This window comes from Haliotis cracherodii, unplaced genomic scaffold (assembly GCF_022045235.1).
Source record: "Haliotis cracherodii isolate W230 unplaced genomic scaffold, xgHalCrac1.p SCAF_25, whole genome shotgun sequence".
Lineage (NCBI taxonomy): Eukaryota > Metazoa > Mollusca > Gastropoda > Lepetellida > Haliotidae > Haliotis > Haliotis cracherodii.
In genome coordinates, this window is record NW_027266281.1 from 9,996,666 (window position 1) to 10,015,568 (window position 18,903).

Genomic DNA, 18,903 nt, shown 5'->3' on the forward strand with positions numbered 1-18,903 from the left:
TTTGATAGTTTTTCATCTTACAGGTTCATTATTTGTTTGTTTTTGTTTAACTGCACTCAGCAATATCCAATTTGCATCAGCATGGTCGGTCGCCGCCATTTTTGTAGTCATGGACACCGGAAAAAATATATGGCTACCGCGTTTCCAAAGAAATATCGAAGGGAAACATGTCTTGTACATCTTTAGAGTTAGCAAGTCTTGATCCAAGTCCCTATGATATTTGAACGTGCTTTTAACTTTTAAGGTAACATACTACAGAACAATCGTCAAAGATGCCAGAATTGGCTTTACAGAGTTGCGTCCCCAGGCAAGACCAGAAACCTATGATCGTGGGTTTGAATCCCGATTCGCCCCAATGATGTTTCTAGGTATGGAACTGGAAGCGGCGTTATCCTCATCCACTCCCTACTAAACAGCTGTGAGAAAACATCCGTTTTTGATGTGTTTTGGACAGGGGCAGTGAGAAGTGATAAACGTCTGAGACCTGCATCACTTCGGGCTTTCCTCCCACATTAAGCTGACACCCCGCGATATAACTGCAATACTGTTAGAAGAGGCGCTAAACACAACTGACTCACTCACTCACTCTCACTCGTGCAGTGCAAGAATCCATTTCCATTGAACGGAGTGGGATGCCATGCGGTGAACATGGAAACATGCTCTTTGTGTGTTCGTCAATGTGCCGCATCAACTGGCGCAGGAACAAGACCTCAACCCCTTCGGTTATTCTCCCCTGCAGATTCAACCCCCAGGTCCTCAGATATTCCAGGACCGCCTCCTTGGTCTAGTAGTAGAGCGTCCGCCCGGAGAGCGGAAGGTCCGGGGTTCGATCCCCGACCCCGTCATACCAAAAAACGTTAAAAAATGGTACTTGTTGTTACCCTGTCTGTCGGCATTAAGGGGCTAAAACAAGGACTGGTCGGCTCGGAGTCAGTATACTGTTTCTGAGTGGGGTATTCATGATAAACTGCGGCATGGTATCTCAGTGAGCTAGCACTATAAATCGGCATCAGTCCGGACTAGTACAAGCAGCCACACAAACACACACACGTACATGCACATCGCTATATAAGTTCAATAACCTTGGACGCGACGTTAAACCCCATTTCACCTCACCTCATATATTCCATGTTCGTTTAAGTCTCAAATCTAATATCAGAATTATCTATTATCAGAATTTAAGTCTCGAGCCCAGAGTAAATGTTACAAGCATTGAAGGCATTTAATGAAACGGTCACGATTTACATAGGAATACATATTTACAAATCTCCGCCATGAAGCTTTAATATTGCTGAGTGCGGCGTTAAACAACAAACAAACAAACAAACAAACAAACAAATCACATCCATCTTCGCCTCATCCGGATCGCTTCCTCCGACATTAAGATGAAATGCCGTGAAGTAACCGAAATGATGTTAAAAGCTCTCCAAACGAACTACGAAATATATCCATTTAGATTCACCCTCGGGGTAGAATAGGTCTTCAGCAACCCATTCCTGCCGTAAAAGCCGACTATGCTTGTCGTAAATGGATTCGGTGGTCAGGCTCGCTGCGCCGGTTGATTGCGTTTAATTGCGGATGGTTCTTCACTTGATTGCCTGGTCTATATGTACAGGCCGCCGCCATATAGCTGGAATATTGCTGAGTGTGGCGTTAAACAGCAAACAAACAAACAAACAAACAATTTCCATTTAACACTAAACGCTGATGCGGTGGACTTGGAGTTAATACGCTACTTACATTCGTCAGTGCACCACGTTGTCTCAACACATACGCTGTATAGTCGTTCATGATGGTGAATTGTTTGTGAAGCACTTCACTTCAAATCAAATCGTCTTCAGATGTGACAGAAATGTCAGAAAACGGAGTCTGGTGATTAATTTTCACAGACGTGAGATAGCGCATAATGTATCCAGATCATGGACGTAGATCTGGTTGTCTCAGAAGGGAGGCAAACCTCCCCCCCCCCCCCCCCCCCCCACACACACACACACACACACACCCAGTGATGTTGCTGTCATCATCTGCACGGATCATGCAGATCCGGGTCGTGGTTTTCTTAGGCTTGTATTGAAGTAGTCTCTTCATTTTGTCAAATTATTATTTTTCAAAGCTTAATGGTTGATTGATCCATAGCCATGTTCATCCCTGGCATCTAGCGATGAATAATACGTTTTCTTTCCTGTGCCTTTAGGCGTAGGATGTTCTGTGGTTTTCGACGAATCCGACCCGAGCCTGTTCTGACTATCTTTGGTATCCTCCAGGTAACGTGGTGTGCCATCTGGCTGTTGTGCTGCTGTTCCTGTAGGTTCACAGGGTGATAAGTAGCCATGTTCATCCCTGGCATCAATCGATGAATAATACGTTTTCTTTTCTGTGCCTTCAGGCGTAGGATGTTCTGTGGTTTTCGACGAATCCGACCCGAGCCTGTTCTGACTAGCTCTGTTATCCTCCTGGTAACGTGGTGTGCCATCTGGCTGTTGTGCTGCCGTTCCTGTAGGTTCACAGGGTGATAAGTAGCCATGTTCATCCCTGTTGTCAGCGACCCCATCAGACACACCCAACCCATAAGGAGATGCATAACTCGTGTCTACTCCAGTGGCGCCCAGTCCTGTGCCTACCAGCGTAAGATGGTCTAAGGTTCTCAACAACTCCGATCCAAGCGTGTGCTGGTACAATATGTTATCTTCGAAGTCTTCTTGATCACGTGGTGTGACATCTGCCTCATCCGTGTCTCCTTCTGGCGGTTCAAGTGTGTCAAGGTCACCCACATCCTTGGTCGGTGATAGATAGTAGTCCTTCTTGAGATTATCGGCCGAGGATGCTCGCTCCCTTTCCTTGGTCGGTGATAGATAGTAGTCCTTCTTGAGATTATCGGCCGAGGATGCTCGCTCCCTTTCCTTGGTCGGTGATAGATAGTAGTCCTTCTTGAGATTATCGGCCGAGGATGCTCGCTCCCTTTCCTTTCTGTCTTCCGCAGGGTCAAGGTCAGAAGGCTTTTCTTCCGGTTCCGGGTCAGTGTCCTTACATTCATCATATATGTTGTATGCGAGGTCTTCGACGCTGTCCCCCACAACGTCAGCATCGTTGATGGTGTAATATGCCGCATAGCCGTATCCCGCGTAGGCTAGACAACCATCCTCCCCTCTTGTAAAGGAAGTGAAATCGTTCCTGAAACTAGAAATAAAAACATATCGGGTGATCGATAGCGAGTAAAGGTTAACACTGCAGTCAGCAATATTTCAACTATCACTACAGCCTGTAAGTGATCGAGCGTGGGCTAGTGGTTGATAACATGAGTTCTATCCACTCTGAATCTGATGTCATAGATGCTAGATGAACTGGTTATACACAGTAACCACGCGAACCTGGAATCAGTCTGCTCTTTAGAAAGTCTGTCCTGGAATCCCAATAAGGAGACGAACAGGGGGTATCGAGGACCTAGTTTCCACTGAAAGCCCAACGGGCAAACCAACAAGGACCTATTCTACCATGGTATCTCCACACGAAGTTAAACATGGTGTACTGGGGAAATATTCTACCCAGGTGTGCCCACAGAGAGAGAAACGTGGGCGTATACCACTACCCTATACGTGTCTACCCCATGTTTGTCTCCCTGTGGGAATACCAGGGCAGAATAGGTCCCCTCTACCCCATGTTGTGTCTCTCTGTTGGGATACCAGGGTAGAATAGGCCCCCTCTACCCCATGTTTGTCTCCCTGTTAGGATACCAGGGCAGATTAGGTCCCCTCTACCCCATGTTTGTCTCCCTGTTAGGATACAAGGGCAGAACAGGTCCCCTCTGTTCCATATGTGTCTCCCTGTTAGGATACCAGGGTAGAATAGGTCCCCTTTACCCCATGTGTGTCTCTCTGTTAGGATACCGGGGTAGAATAGGTCCCCTCTGCCCCATGTTTGTTTCTCTGTTAGGATACCAGGGCAGACTAGGTCCCCTCTACCCCATGTTTGACTCTCTGTGGGGATACCAGGGCACAATAGGTCCCCTCTACCCCATGTTTGTCTCCCTGTGGGGATACCAGGGCAGAATAGGTCCCCTCTACCCCATGTTTGTCTCCCTGTTGGGATACCAGGGTAGAATAGGTCCCCTCTACCCCATGTTTGTCTCCCTGTTAGGATACCAGGGTAGAATAGGTCCCATCTACCCCATGTTTGTCTCTCTGTTAGGATACCAGGGTAGAATAGGTCCCCTCTACGTCATGTTGGTCTCCCTGTGGGGATACCAGGGCAGAATAGGCCCCTCTACCCGATGTTTGTCTCCCTGTGGGAAAACCAGGGCAGAATAGATCCCCTCTACCCCATGTTTGTCTTCCTGTGGGGATACCAGGGCAGAATAGGTCCCCTCTACCCCATGTTTGTCTCCCTGTGGGGATACCAGGGCAGAATAGGTCCCCTCTACCCCATGTTTATCTCCCTGTGGGGATACCAGGGCAGAATAGATCCCCTCTACCCCATGTTTGTCTCCCTGTTAGGATACCAGGGCAGAATACGTCCCCTCTACCCCATGTTTATCTCCCTATGGGGATACATGGGGTAAAGGTAACCTAATTTGCCATGGTATCCTAACAGGGAGACAAACATGGGGTACTGGGGTCTTTTTCTGTTCCGGTATCCAAAATTATATCTTTCGGGTGCATATAAAAAAACACTCACTCTTTCTCTTTGAAACCTGCAAAATAAATATACATACAATTAATTCTATTTGTATTTTGGATTCCATGTCAAGTAAACATTAAACATAAGAAAAATATCTATGCTACATTTTGTCTAAAAAGGGGCGCATCTATTGGTGTTTGAGATTTAGGATGAAGGAATGGCAAAAGATAATGAGTCTTTCAAGATCGAAGTTCCCCTCGATTACGATATAATAATTTGAGATAATTTGCACACGGGTGGCTCAGTCATCTACGAGGGGCGTTCAATAAGTTTTGCAACTTCATCTGCCCCACATGAAAGACGCTTCCAGGATGAAGAGGACATAAAAGACTGCCACAGAGACGTGGTGAGGGGGTCAATCTGCGGATTTCTATAAAAGTGGTATTGAAAGCTTGAAGGACAAATGGAATAACTGTTTTGAGGTGCATGGAGATTATATTGAAAAATAAAAGTGCAAAAGATATTCTGCGATTTGGTCTTATATTGAAGTTGCAAAACTTATTGAACGCCCCTCGTAAATGGCGTCGCAATTCGCCAAGAACGTCGGTTCCAATCCCAGTTCGCCCTGATTGTGTTTCAAGGTTTGTCAACAAACTCGACTCAGGCTTTTTCCCTTCTGGGTTTCTTCCTACATTAAACTGGGGCGGTCGGATAGCTTAGTGGTTAAAGCTTTCGCTCTTGACGCCGAAGACCCGGGTTCGATTCCAGTCATGGGTACAATGTGTGAAGCCCATTTCTAGTGTCCCCCGCCGTGATATTGCTGGAATATTGCTAAAAGCGGCGTAAAACCATACTCACTCACTCACTCCTACATTAAACTGATACATGGTGCTATAACCGAATACAGAGGCGATGTTCCTCATTAACTCACTCACTCACTCACTCACTCACTCACTCACTCAAATACTCCTACCTGTCAGCTTCTTGTACAGTCGAACAAAGATGACGGCCACTGCGACAAGGACAACAAGCAAGACTGAGATTGCTGTGACGACCGGGATGATCCAGTCTTCCTCAACTATAATTGAAAGGTCAGGATAGCATTAGAGGCGTTGTTTTTGTGGTGTGTAGATTCACGAATCTTTACAAAAAAGCAGTTTGGAGGTACACATATATCATATTTAGGTATTTTATGTGAGAAATAGATACATTCTGTAGTTATTGTTGGGAATGATAAGAACTCTGAGAGAGGTCTCAAATCACGGTAGACCGCCTCCTTATGGTAGAGCGTCCGCCCGGGGAGCGGAAGGTCCGGGGTTCGATCCCCGGCCGCGTCATACCAAATACGTTAAAAGATGGTACTTGTTGTTACCCTGTCTGGCGCTCGGCATTAAGGGGCTAAAACAAGGACTGGTCGGCTCGGAGTCAGTCTACTGTGTCTGAGTGGGATATTCATGTTAAACTGCGACATAGTATCTCAGTGAGCTAGCACTATAAATCGGCATCAGTCCGGACTAGTACAAGCAGCCACACAAACACACACACGTACATGCACGTCGCTATATAAGTGCAATAACCTTGGACGCGACGTTAAACCCCTTTTCACCTGACCTCACCTCAAATCACGATAATGAGTGTCTGATTTAAGTAAACTCACCACGGCTATAAGAACTATTCAGATAAAAATTGACATTCACTGTTAACGTATGAATGAGCATGAACGTTCACAGAGTGAGTGCCAAAATGTATGACTGCTGAAGGTATTACTTTGTTATTTCGTTTGTCTCAATTTCGTTAAAACGTGAATGTGTAAACTTACAATTACAAAACGATTACAAAAAGATCCGGGGTAGAATAGGTCTTCAGCAACCCATGCTTGCCGTAAAAGGCGACAATGTTTGTCATAAGAGGCGGCTAACGGGATCGGGTGGTCAGGCTCGCTGACTTGGTTGATGCATGTCATCGTATCCTTATTGCGTTGATCGATGCTCATGATGTCAATCACTGGATTTTCTGGTCCACACTCGATTATTTACAGACCGCCGTCATATAGCTGGGATATTGCTGAGTGTGGCGTTAAGCAACAAACAAACAAACAAAACAAACATTACATTACGAAGGGGCACGGGGTGGCCCAGTCGTCTAAGGCGCCGCGATTCGCTGTGCAGAGTTGCGTCCATTGGGCACGCCAGAAACCTATGATTGTGGGTTCGAATCCCGGTTCGCCCCGATTATGTTTCTAGGTTTGTCAGCACCATACCCGTGCTCGTGGGTTTCACCGAAGTGGTAAACGTCTAAGACCTGCATCACTTCGGGCTTTCCTCCCACATTAAGCTGACACGCCGCGATATAACTGGAATACTGTTAAAAGCGGCGTTAAACCGAACTCACTCACTCACTCACTCAATATAAGGCGAAACTACGCCTTCTGTTGAACGTGAATTTATCCCATGTGACAATGATGGAACAACTCACCTGTATCAGCTGATAGTTCAATGTCGACGGCAGTCTCCCCAGCTCCATTGTCGATTAAAAAAGTATATTTCCCAAGGCCACTCTCTGTTAAGTTGAAGATTTGAAACTCGAATTTGTAGACGTTATCTTCACCCGCCCTTTTCTAAGGGAAGTAACGTGTATTTGGAATCGTCCGTAAGGTTCTGCTTCCCATAGAAAAGTTGGTGCCTAGTCATCATTGGATACCCGCACATGACGAAATCTACGTACGCCGAGTTCAAGCCGATCTTTACTTTTGGGGCATCCGACAGCACCAGCTTGGCTGCATGAGATGAGAACATATTGATCACAGGACTTGACTTTACTATAACTTTACAATTATAGGTTTGCTTTGGTTTGTTTGTTGTTTAACGCCGCACTCAGCAATATTCCAGCTATATGACGGCGGTCTGTAAATAATCGAGTCTGGACCAGACAATCCAGTGATTAATATCATGATCATCGATCTACACAATTGGGATCGATGACATGCATCAACCAAGTCAGCGAGCCTGACCACCCGATCCCGTTAGTCGCCACTTACGACAAGCATAGTCGCCTTTTACGGCAAGTGGGTTGCTGCAGACCTATTCTAGCTCAGACATTCACGGGTCTACAGGGAAAGTGCGAGGGGTAATTCTAGAAGAATTAAGTGGATAGTGTTAGAGATGGGAGGAGGTTTGTAGTGTTAGAGATGGGAGGAGGTGTGTAGTGTTACAGATGGGAGGAGGTGGGTAGTGTTACAGATGGGAGGAGGTAGGAAGTGTTACATATTGGAGGTGTGTAGTGTTACAGATGGGAGGAGGTGGGTAGTGTTACAGATGGGGGGGTGGGCAGTGTTGCAGATGAGAGGAGGTGGGTAATGTTAGAGATGGGAGGAGGTGTGCAGTGTTAGAGATGGGAGGAGGTGGGTAGTGTTAGAGATGGGAGGAGGTGTGTAGTGTTACAGATGGGAGGAGGTGTGTAGTGTTACAGATGGGAGGAGGTGGGTAGTGTTAGAGATGGGAGGAGGTGTGTAGTGTTACAGATGGGAGGAGGTGTGTAGTGTTACAGATGAGAGGAGGTGGGTAGTGTTAGAGATGGGAGGAGGTGTGCAGTGTTAGAGATGGGAGGGGGTGGGTAGTGTTAGAGATGGGAGGAGGTGGGTAGTGTTACAGATGGGAGGAGGTGTGTAGTGTTAGAGATGGGAGGAGGTGTGCAGTGTTAGAGATGGGAGGAGGTGGGTAGTGTTAGAGATGGGAGGAGGTGTGTAGTGTTACAGATGGGAGGAGGTGTGTAGTGTTACAGATGGGAGGAGGTGGGTAGTGTTACAGATGGGAGGAGGTAGGAAGTGTTACATATTGGAGGAGGTGGGTAGTGTTAGAGATGGAAGGAGGTGGGTAGTGTTACAGATGGGAGGAGGTGGGTAGTGTTACAGATGGGAGGAGGTGAGTAGTGTTAGAGATGGGAGGGGGTGGTTAGTGTTACATATGGGAGGAGGTGGGTAATGTTAGAGATGGGAGGAGGTGGGTAGTGTTAGAGATGGGAGGGGGTGGGTAGTGTTAGAGATGGGAGGAGGTGGGTAGTGTTACAGATGGGAGGAGGTGTGTAGTGTTAGAGATGGGAGGAGGTGTGTAGTGTTAGAGATAGGAGGAGGTGGGTAGTGTTAGAGATGGGAGGAGGTGGGTAGTGTTACAGATGGGAGGAGATGGGTAGTGTTAGAGATGGGAGGAGGTGTGTAGTGTTAGAGATGGGAGGAGGTGGGTAGTGTTAGAGATGGGAGGAGGTGGGTAGTGTTAGAGATGGGAGGAGGTGGGTAGTGTTAGAGATGGGAGGAGGTGGGTAGTGTTAGAGATGGGAGGAGGTGGGTAGTGTTACAGATGGGAGGAGATGGGTAGTGTTACAGATGGGAGGAGGTGGGTAGTGTTAGAGATGGGAAGAGGTGGGTAGTGTTAGAGATGGGAGAGGGGGGTAGTGTTAGAGATGGGAGGAGGTGGGTAGTGTTAGAGATGGGAGAGGGTGGGCAGTGTTAGAGATGGGAGGAGGTGGGTAGTGTTAGAGATGGGAGGAAGTGGGTAGTGTTACAGATGGGAGGTGGTGGGTAGTGTTACAGATGGGAGGAGGTGGGTAGTGTTAGAGATGGGAGAGGGGGGTAGTGTTAGAGACGGGATGAGGTGGGTAGTGTTAGAGATGGGAGAGGGTGGGCAGTGTTAGAGATGGGAGAAGGTGGGTAGTGTTGCAGATGGGAGGAGGTGGGTAGTGTTAGAGCTGGGAGGAGGTGGGTAGCGTAAGAGATGGGAGGAGGTGGGTAGTGTTAGAGATGGGAGGAGGTGGGTAGCGTAAGAGATGGGAGGAGGTGGGTAGTGTTAGAGATGGGAGGAGGTGGGTAGTGTTAGAGATGGGAGGAAGTGGGTAGTGTTACAGATGGGAGGAGGTGGGTAGTGTTAGAGATGGGAGAGGGGGGTAGTGTTAGAGACGGGATGAGGTGGGTAGTGTTAGAGATGGGAGAGGGTGGGCAGTGTTAGAGATGGGAGGAGGTGGGTAGTGTTGCAGATGGGAGGAGGTGGGTAGTGTTAGAGATGGGAGGAGGTGGGTTGTTGTACAGATTGGAGGGTGTGGGTAGTGTTACAGATGGGTGGAGGTGGGTAGTGTTAGAGATGGGAGGAGGTGGGTAGTGTTAGAGATGGGAGGAGGTGGGTAGTGGTAGAGATGGGAGGAGGTGGGTAGTGTTACAGATGGGAGGAGATGGGTAGTGTTAGAGATGGGAGGAAGTGGGTAGTGTTACAGATGGGAGGAGGTGGGTAGTGTTAGAGATGGGAGGAGGTGGGTAGTGTTAGAGATGGGAGAGGGGGGGAGTGTTAGAGACGGGATGAGGTGGGTAGTGTTAGAGATGGGAGAGGGTGGGCAGTGTTAGAGATGGGAGGAGGTGGGTAGTGTTGCAGATGGGAGGAGGTGGGTAGTGTTAGAGATGGGAGGAGGTGGGTTGTTGTACAGATTGGAGGGTGTGGGTAGTGTTAGAGATGGGAGGAGGTGGGTTGTGTTACAGATGGGAGGAGGTGGGTAGTGTTAGAGATGGGAGGAGGTGGGTTGTGTTGCAGATGGGAGGAAGTGGGTAGTGTTAGAGATGGGAGGAGGTGGGTAGTGGTAGAGATGGGAGGAGGTGGGTAGTGTTACAGATGGGAGGAGGTGGGTAGTGTTACAGATGGGAGAGGGTGGGTAGTGTTACAGATGGGAGAGGGTGGGTAGTGTTGCAGATGGGAGGAGTTGGGTAGTGTTAGAGATGGGAGGAGGTGGGTAGTGTTACAGATTGGAGGGTGCGGGTAGTGTTACAGATGGGAGGAGGTGGGTAGTGTTAGAGATGGGAGGAGGTGGGTAGTGTTAGAGATGGGAGGAGGTGGGTAGTGTTAGAGATGGGAGGAGGTGGGTTGTTGTACAGATTGGAGGGTGTGGGTAGTGTTAGAGATGGGAGGAGGTGGGTTGTGTTACAGATGGGAGGAGGTGGGTAGTGTTAGAGATGGGAGGAGGTGGGTTGTGTTGCAGATGGGAGGAAGTGGGTAGTGTTAGAGATGGGAGGAGGTGGGTAGTGGTAGAGATGGGAGGAGGTGGGTAGTGTTACAGATGGGAGGAGGTGGGTACTGTTACAGATGGGAGAGGGTGGGTAGTGTTACAGATGGGAGAGGGTGGGTAGTGTTGCAGATGGGAGGAGGTTGGTAGTGTTAGAGATGGGAGGAGGTGGGTAGTGTTACAGATGGGAGGAGGTGGGTAGTGTTAGAGATGGGAGGAGGTGGGTAGTGTTAGAGATGGGAGGAGGTGGGTAGTTTTACAGATGGGAGGATGTGGGTAGTTATACAGATCGGAGGAGGTGGGTTTTGTTACAGATTGGAGGGTGTGGGTAGTGTTAGCGATGGGAGGAGGTGGGTAGTGTTACAGATGGGAGGAGGTGGGTAGTTTTACAGATGGGAGGATGTGGGTAGTTATACAGATCGGAGGAGGTGGGTTGTGTTACAGATTGGAGGGTGTGGGTAGTGTTAGCGATGGGAGGAGGTGGGTAGTGTTACAGATTGGAGGGTGTGGGTAGTGTTACATATGGGAGGATGTGGGTAGTGTTACAGATTTGAGGGTGTGGGTAGTGTTACAGATGGGAGGAGGTGGGTAGTGTTGCAGATGGGAGGAGGTGGGTAGTTTTACAGATGGGAGGATGTGGGTAGTGTTGCAGATGGGAGGAGGTGGGTAGTGTTAGAGATGGGAGGAGGTGGGTAATGTTAGAGATGGGAGGATGTGGGTAGTTATACAGATCGGAGGAGGTGGGTTGTGTTACAGATTGGAGGGTGTGGGTAGTGTTGCAGATGGGAGGAGGTGGGTAGTGTTACAGATTGGAGGGTGTGGGTAGTGTTACATATGGGAGGATTTGGGTAGTGTTACAGATTTGAGGGTGTGGGTAGTGTTACAGATGGGAGGAGGTGGGTAGTGTTGCAGATGGGAGGAGGTGGGTAGTGTTAGAGATGGGAGGAGGTGGGTAGTGTTGCAGATGGGAGGAGGTGGGTAGTGTTAGAGATGGGAGGAGGTGGGTAGTGTTAGAGAAGGGAGGAGGTGGGTAGTGTTAGAAATGGGAGGAGATGGGTAATGGTACAGATGGGAGGAGGTGGGTAGTGGTAGAGATGGGAGGAGGTGGGTAGTGTTACAGATGGGAGGGTGTGGGTAGTGGTAGAGATGGGAGGAGGTGGGTAGTGTTACAGATGGGAGGAGGTGGGTAGTGGTAGAGATGGGAGGAGGTGGGTAGTGTTGCAGATGGGAGGAGGTGGGTAGTGGTAGAGATGGGAGGAGGTGGGTAGTGTTAGAGATGGGAGGAGGTGGGTAGTGTTAGAGATGTGAGGAGGTGGGTAGTGTTAGAGATGGGTAATGGTACAGATGGGAGGAGGTGGGTAGTGTGAGAGATGGGAGGAGGTGGGTAGTGGTAGAGATGGGAGGAGGTGGGTAGTGGTAGAGATGGGAGGAGGTTGGTAGTGTTGCAGATGGGAGGAGGTGGGTAGTGTTAGAGATGGGAGGAGGTGGGTAGTGGTAGAGATGGGAGGAGGTGGGTAGTGTTGCAGATGGGAGGAGGTGGGTAGTTATACAGATCGGAGGAGGTGGGTTGTGTTACAGTTTGGAGGGTGTGGGTAGTGTTAGCGATGGGAGGAGGTGGGTAGTGTTACAGATGGGAGGGTGTGGGTAGTGTTACATATGGGAGGATGTGGGTAGTGTTACAGAATTGAGGGTGTGGGTAGTGTTACAGATGGGAGGAGGTGGGTAGTGTTGCAGATGGGAGGAGGTGGGTAGTGTTAGAGATGGGAGGAGGTGGGTAGTGTTGCAGATTGGAGGAGGTGGGTAGTGTTAGAGATGGGAGGATGTGGGTAGTGTTAGAGATGGGAGGATGTGGGTAGTTATACAGATCGGAGGAGGTGGGTTGTGTTACAGATTGGAGGGTGTGGGTAGTGTTAGCGATGGGAGGAGGTGGGTAGTGTTACAGATTGGAGGGTGTGGGTAGTGTTACATATGGGAGGATGTGGGTAGTGTTACATATTTGAGGGTGTGGGTAGTGTTACAGATGGGAGGAGGTGGGTAGTGTTGCAGATGGGAGGAGGTGGGTAGTGTTAGAGATGGGAGGAGGTGGGTAGTGTTGCAGATGGGAGGAGGTGGGTAGTGTTAGAGATGGGAGGAGGTGGGTAGTGTTAGAGATGGGAGGAGGTGGGTAGTGTTAGAGATTGGAGGAGATGGGTAATGGTACAGATGGGAGGAGGTGGGTAGTGTTAGAGATGGGAGGAGGTGGGTAGTGTTAGAGATGGGAGGAGGTGGGTAGTGTTACAGATGGGAGAAGGTGGGTAGTGGTAGAGATGGGAGAAGGTGGGTAGTGTTACAGATAGGAGGAGGTGGGTAGTGTTAGAGATGGGAGGAGGTGGGTAGTGTTAGAGATGGGAGGATGTGGGTAGTTATACAGATCGGAGGAGGTGGGTTGTGTTACAGATTGGAGGGTGTGGGTAGTGTTGCAGATGGGAGGAGGTGGGTAGTGTTACAGATTGGAGGGTGTGGGTAGTGTTACATATGGGAGGATTTGGGTAGTGTTACAGATTTGAGGGTGTGGGTAGTGTTACAGATGGGAGGAGGTGGGTAGTGTTGCAGATGGGAGGAGGTGGGTAGTGTTAGAGATGGGAGGAGGTGGGTAGTGTTGCAGATGGGAGGAGGTGGGTAGTGTTAGAGATGGGAGGAGGTGGGTGGTGTTAGAGATGGGAGGAGGTGGGTAGTGTTAGAGGTGGGAGGGGATGGGTAGTGTTTGAGATGGGAGGGGGTGGGTTTTGTTAGAGACGGGAGGAGGTGGGCAGTGTTGCAGATGAGAGGAGTGGGTAGTGTTTGAGATGGGAGGGAGTGGGTTCTGTTAGAGATGGGAGGAGGTGGCTTGAGATGGATAGTGTTAGAGATGGGAGGGGGTGGGTAGTGTTAGAGATGGGAGGAGGTGGGTTGAGATGGGAGGAGATGTTAGAGTGTGTACTGAGTAGAGTGAGTTAGAAAATGTTGGGGGAAAAGAGAAAGGCGACAGGGTGGAAAGGAGGGATGTGATAGGAGGCGTTGAGAATGGGAAAGAATTGGATAGGGTGGCATGGAGTGTAGTGATTGGGAAAATGTTCAGTTCAGTTTGGAATCCCTTATGGATCCAAGTATGTTCATTACTGACACATCGCTAACGAAACAAACGGACTTCTCAGATCTTCTCTCCATGGGGTTCTGACCGCAAACACCTTCAAAGATAACGATGCGTCGTTAGCAATATTCAATCATTTACTCAGATTGAGGGCTAAACGTGATATGCATATACCAGGGCACCCCGGCTCTCGATCCTGTGTAGCAGAAAACACAGAAACTATCCGAGTGGCTAGCTCGGTTACTTCTGAGGTAGTGAGCTTAACTTCAAGTAACTTTTTTTAGTATTCCAGTTTTAGGACGGCGTGTCAGTCCAATCTCAACTTCCCGAGGCAAGGGCATTAATTGAAAATTGGACTTTAATTAAGCCACAAACGCTTACCAACCAAGGGTTTACGCTGACAAACAAGCGATCAGACCTAATGCCGAACCCGATCAGCGGATCCTGGTGCTTCCAAGGGACGTAACTCTGTGGCGCCCTAGACAACCACGTATACTCACATTTGACGGTGACTGAGTCTCCACCGCATGTGTACTCTCCGAAGTCAGAACAGTTGGCTGCCACTTCGTATGTGTTGTTTGTCATGGTGATGTTTTTCGAGTTGAATTGTAGCGGCTCACTGTCACATCGGAACACGACCATTTCGCCTGCTTCAACCGTCACGCTTGAATTACCGTTGACTGTAAACGAGGCTGAAACACGGAATGAAGATGAGGATGCTAGTGTTAAAAGTGAGTGAGTGAGTGAGTATGGTTTTACGCCGCTTTTAGCAATATTCCAGCAATATCACGGCGGGGGACACCAGAAATGGGCTTCACACATTGTACCCATGTCGGGAATCGAACCCGGGTCTTCGGCGTGTACTAGCGAACGCTTTAACCACTAGGCTACCCGACCGCCCCTAGTGCTAAAAGAACTCTTGTTTGTGAGGTGAAATGTGGTTTAACGTCGTTCAGTATTTCTGCATTTATATAGCGCCGTGCGTGCGCGTGTCTGTGCGCGTGCATGCGTGTGTGTGTTTGTGTATATGTGTGTGCGTTTGTGTGTTTGTGCGTGCGTGCGTGTGTGCGTTTGTTCGTGCGTGTGTGTTTGTGTATATGTATGTGCGTGTGTGTGCGTTTGTGCGTGCGTGCCTGTGTGTGTGCGCGTGCGTGTGTGCATGCGTGCGTGTGTGTGTGCATGCGTGCGTGTGTGTGTGTGTGTGTGCATGCGTGCCTGTGTGTGTGCGTGCGTGTGTGTCTGCATGCATGCGTGCGTGTGTGTGTGTGTGCATGCGTGCGTGTGTGTGTGCATGCATGCATACGTGTGTGTGTGTGTGTGTGTGTATGCATGCGTGCGTGTGTGTGTGTGCGTGTTTGTGAGCGCGCGTGTGTGTGTGCATGCGTGCGTGTGTGTGTGTGTGTATGTGTGTGGCTGCTTGTCGTTCTGATACCGGTATATAGTGCTAGCCCAATGAGATACCATCCCGCATTTTTAACATGGATGACCCACTTCCGATCAGTCCTTGCTTTATCCCCGCAATGCCCCGCATGATATTAATCACTGGATTGTCTGGTCCAGACTCGATTATTAACAGACCCCCGTCATATAGCTGGAATATTGCTGAGTGCGGCGTTAAACAAAAAACCAACTAACCAACCTACATAGTATATCTATCTTAATGTAAGTCAAAACTCGATATGAGGAACGCAGTATGATAAAATGGAGTATATCAAACATATAATACAATAATGTTACGTATATTTTTATTTAAAAAATTCTGATTGTCGAGACGTACATGCGAGAAAAAGGTTATGAAATAATGCTTATGTGACTACAAATCTGATTTATTTTGTCTTTTTGTGTCTAATTACTGTTCTATTTTGTTCGTTTGTATATTTTTTGGTTAACGCCAGATAACATTATTACAGCTACATGGCGGTGCTCTGTAAAAAAACGAATCTGGACCAGACAATCCAGTGATTGAAATTATAAGCGTCGGTCTAATCAATTGGGATGCATTTACGCCAACAAGATAGAGTTAGTCTTCGTAACTTCATTGTTGTTCCGTATTTTTCTTTCGGTTTAAAGAAAGCTAAAGCACTTCTTCTCAACCGGGGTGTGAAATCTCATAAAAGCAATCAGACGTGTTCACATGCCGAGCGCCAGGCAGGGTAACAACAAGTGCCGCCTTCACGTGCCATCGAACTACCGACCTTCCGCTCTCCCGCTGAGGTTCTATTACACCAAATCAGAACCAGTTTGGACTGTGCGGTTTTCCTATGGAGCCTTCAGAGCAGATCGAGAGATATCTGCATGCTGTATTTGGATAATATTGTGTAAGATTTTTAAGCCTTTTAAATGTACATCCATCCAGTCATTAAAACTGACCATGTTTTTTCAATATTTAGTAGTCTTTTTCAACATGATGATTTATGCTGAATGTGACCACAGCTATTTTCGAGTAGGTGACATTTGGTGCGAAACTGGGGGTGGTGTGTTTAGCTTCCTGTGTTCGGAAAAGGAGCTGGCTAAGCCAATCATTTTTTTGTTTTTATTGCTCCTCTAAGACCAAACTGTGCACACACGTACAGGTAATAGCTGTTGAATGCTTAATTATTTAAAAAAATATATAACGTTACTTTAGAAGTCTATGGGAAAACATTTGATTGTGTGTAACCCTGAGTCTCAAGTCTACCGCTGGGCTTTTAGACTGCAAGTGTTCTACAGTAAACTACGGTTATAACGAACTCAAAGGGACTACTAATTTTAGTTCGTTATAACCGTAGTTCGTTATAAACATATATACAGCATAACTACAGCAAATAGTCGGGACCAAAACGTAAGTTCGTTTTAATGCGTCAGTTCGTTATAAGCGTGTTCGTTTTAACCGTAGTTTACTGTAATACATTTAACGATTGATAAACGAAAAGAGTCCGGTTCTCATATGCTTCTTCGTTATATTCAGTTTCGGGTGGTTTCCAATGAATATTTCATTTTGGTTTCATTTGCCAGTATAAGGAAGTATGAAAGGGTATTGCATAATTTCGATAATTAATTCAGCATTCGAATCAAAATGCTTCAGAAAGCAGAAGTATAAGAGTTCCTGGTCATTATCAAGAACCATACTGACGCAATATGCATTAGAAATAGTTATCACGATCCGGAAATGACAGGAAAAACTATTCTCGTCTCATTTATAGTGAGTGAGTATGATTCACGCCGCTTTTAGCAATATTCCAGCAATGTCAAGGCGGGGGACACCAGAAATGGACTTCACACATTGTACCCATGTAGGGAATCGAACCCGGGTCTTCGGCGTGACGAGCGAACGCTTTAACCACTGGGCTACCCGACCGCCACCGCCTCATTTATAAGTTAGGTGGGACTGGAGCCTCGTTAACAGGAACGGAATTAATTTGTTTGCACTATCCTGATATTAGTGACATTAAAGTTTGTTCTTCTAAACTTGTATTATAGGTTATATAGCCCCAAATACTAATAAAGTCGTCTAAGGCGCAGCGATTCTATGTTAAACTGCGCCCTGGTATCTCAGTGGGCCAGCACTACTAAATCGGCATTATTCCGGACTAGATCCTAAACACAAGGCTAAGCGAGTTCCTTGTTCCATAACCGCCTCTGTGGTCTAGTGGTAGAGCGTCCGCCCGGAGAGCGGAAGGTCCGGGGTACGATCCCCGGCCGCGTCATACCAAAAGACGGTAAAAGATGGTACTTGTTGTTACCCTGTCTGGCGCTCGGCATTTAGGGGCTAAAACAAGGACTGGTCGGCTCGGAGTCAGTATACTGTGTCTGAGTGGGGTATTCATGTTAAACTGCGGCATGGTATCTCAGTGAGCTAGCACTATAAATCGGCATCAGTCCGGACAAGTACAAACAGCCACACAAACACACACACGTGCATGCACGTCGCTATATATAAGTGCAATAATCTTGGACGCGACGTTAAACCCCATTTCACCTCACCTCACCTCCTTGTTCCATAATTCTATCGCGTGTTTTAAGGGCATAAATGTTGAAAATATCCGTACCCTCCCCGCCCCTTTTGAAATTTATTTCATGTAATTCAAAAAAAGGAGTCTCTGTTTGTATGTTTGTAGCGTTTTATGGGGATATAGAAGTATATTAGGGTACCTTAAAAGCAATTAAAGGTCTATCGTAGGAAAAAATAGTCATCTTCCATTTCATGTAGGAGAGGGGGCACGGGTGGCCCAGTCGTCTAAGGCGCCGCGATTCGCTGTGCAGAGTTGCGTCCCTTAGGCACGCCAGAAACCTATGATTGTGGGTTCGAATCCCGGTTCGCCCCGATTATGTTTCTAGGTTGGTCAGCACCATACCCGTGCTCGTGGGTTTCACCGAAGTGGTCAACGTCTGAGACATGCATCACTTCGGGATTTCCTCCCACATTAAGCTGACACGCCGTGATATAACTGGAATACTGTTAAAAGCGGCGTTAATCCCAACTCACTCACTCACTCATGTAGGAGAGAACTACTATTAATCCATGGCTCCTATGTCTTAGATTGAATTGTTAGTTAAACACCACTTGGTAATGATGGCATTTTTTTGTCCCCTATTATTTATCTTAATGATAGAATAATTTCATAAAAAACGTTTCTCGACGGCGACATGGGAGAAATGGTATGAAATTAACAACTAAATATTTACTTACATCAGTACTAATTGTTTATCCGTTTATGAACAGTGAACTGTGTTTTATGCAATTTTATACAGTATGTTACTTTATGCATTTTAGTATTTGTACAGTGCTTGTGATTTTGTAGCTTTTCGTTCAACGAAACGAACAGACAGAAAAGAAATTACTATTATCTTGATCAGGGCAACATTTGTTTATCATATGCCCATTAACATGGGCAAGTAATATTCAGGTCATTGATAAATGTTCTCGGGTTGGTCCAAAATGTATGTTAAACTTGCCCCGGGACATGCCTTTCATAACCCAAATCGGCAAAGGGCGGGCTGCACGTGCGAAAGGCTGGGGAAACACATTTCACGTGCTTCACGCAGGGCCGACTTACACAGTGTTCTCACAGTTGAGCATAGAGTCCCTGAATACCTTTCAAAGTATCTTTAACAAAACAATGATTTTTTAAGCATTTTAGATGTCATAAATGTTGGACATGGTT

General features: G+C 47.4%; 1 pseudogene; it reads right to left on the bottom strand.

Moving 5' to 3' along the window:
• Positions 1-2,070: 2,070 nt before the first annotated feature.
• The window catches only part of LOC139472869 (uncharacterized), a 30,216-nt pseudogene continuing 13,383 nt past the window's right edge, over positions 2,071-18,903 (bottom strand).